At 39.4% G+C, this 1,887-nt stretch overlaps 1 pseudogene; it reads right to left on the bottom strand.

Moving 5' to 3' along the window:
• Nucleotides 1-278: 278 nt before the first annotated feature.
• LOC103124170 (cytochrome c, somatic-like) lies at nucleotides 279-1,024 on the bottom strand (annotated as a pseudogene).
• Nucleotides 1,025-1,887: the final 863 nt, after the last annotated feature.

Genomic DNA, 1,887 nt, shown 5'->3' with positions numbered 1-1,887 from the left:
GAGTGATATCAAGTGCTAAGACCTCTAGTTTTCTTGACAATTTCATTTACTGTTTTCTAGATCACTTGCATCTCCACACATATTTTATTTTATTTTGGTATTAAATAGTCTTTGATATTGTACACAAATTACACTGAAATGCCTTTAATTCATGAGAGGCAACATTTTTAAGACATGGGATTTTAATTCAATTGGCATATTTGAGACCAAAGGGATAAAGTGGATACTGCCAACATATCTGCAGCCCTCCGTGTTTCTACCCAGCTAAAGAGCACAACTTGAAACAAAGGTCAATATTTCTTTGTTCTGAGACAGTGAAAGGATTTCCACAGTATTTAATTACATCAACCAGTTATATAAATTTAAACACAAAATCAATTTCCTGTAAGTTTTGAGATGGCATTCAGCATCTTTGAAAATTTGAGCACAAATCCAATTATATTTTTACAAAGAAAAGGGTGATCGCAGTTGCTGAACTGGAGTTATCAAAATCCAAAACGCTGATCATATTCATTTAATCAAAAGCTAATCTCATTTAAATAAGGATCGTCTGACAAAAGCATTCTATCTGCCATCCGTGATCTGAATTCTGGTGTATGAGACCAATTTAAATATGGTGCACATACAAAAAGTCAGAGACATTTCTATTCTGTAATAAATAAGTCAGTGCCACCTATAACTCATTAGTCACTTTTTTGAGACAAGCTATCAACTCTGCTCTTTCTGACTTCTTGATGCCAGTGAAGATCATTTTTGTTCCAGAGATGTACTTCTTGGGAATTCTCCAAGTACTCCATCAGTGTCTCCTCTCCCCAAGTGATGCCTTTGTTCTTTGTTCAAGAGAATCCAGCAGCCTGACCTGTCTTTCGTCCAAAGAGACCATGGAGATTTGGTCCAGTCTTGTGTTAGCCTCCCTTTTCCACGGTATGGCACTGGGCACATTTCTGGACAAAAATCTTGTTCTTCTCAACATCACCCATTTTTAAATCGCTCTTTCCTCGCGCGATAGCCAAACGCTACCCTTCGCCAGCTGGACATCCCACTCTTTAGGTCATATTTTATTATTCTTAAAATATATTTATTGTTGGGGCCCTAATCAGGAAGTCCTCAGATTTCCAAACAGACATGATGGGCCTAGATCTTAAATAAATCCCTCTCTCCATTGTTACCGGTCATTTCTATCAGGAACAACACAATAGACCCCTTTGTGGGCCCCCATAGGAACTTGCCCCCAACTTGGATCAACAATGGTAGAGAATGTTCCATCCTCCAAAGGGAAGCTGGACAATATACTCTTTGCTTCACCTGGGGAAGATGGGTCCTGAAATTGGGGCAGCTTGGAATGTTCCTACTTATGACCACAGAATGTGAGCTCAGATAGACAGGGATGCAGAGGTTATACAGGCCTCTGTGCTGAACATGGGCCCCAGATAACATCAAATCATGGGGTTTACAATAAACAGTATTTATACACCTTTCCCATATTTGGGAGCTACTCTCTTTCCTGATCCAGCTTTCTGGTCCTTCTGCCTGCCATAACATCATCTCCCCAGACAATAATTAAGATCCACCTGCAGGGAGTCAAGCAGTAGAGACAGGCAAGGAGCATGGATTTAAAAAAAAATTTTTTTTTTATTGATAAAAAGGAAACATTGACAAAACCATAGGATAAGAGGGGTACAGCTTCGCACAAGTCCCACCACCAGACCTCTGTATGCCAATCCCTCCCCTGATAGCTTTTTTTTTTTTAATATTTATTTATTTATTTATTTATTTTCCCCTTTTTTTGCCCTTGTTGGCTTTTCTACTCTTTAACCCTCTGGGAGTATGGAAGGTCTGGCTTCTGTAATTGCTTCCCCACTGAATATGGGCGTTGACAGGTCGATC

Source organism: Erinaceus europaeus, chromosome 6 (genome assembly GCF_950295315.1).
Source record: "Erinaceus europaeus chromosome 6, mEriEur2.1, whole genome shotgun sequence".
Classification (NCBI taxonomy): domain Eukaryota; kingdom Metazoa; phylum Chordata; class Mammalia; order Eulipotyphla; family Erinaceidae; genus Erinaceus; species Erinaceus europaeus.
The sequence above is the reverse complement of the archived record's forward strand: the minus strand, read 5'-3'. Positions and strand labels throughout refer to the sequence as shown.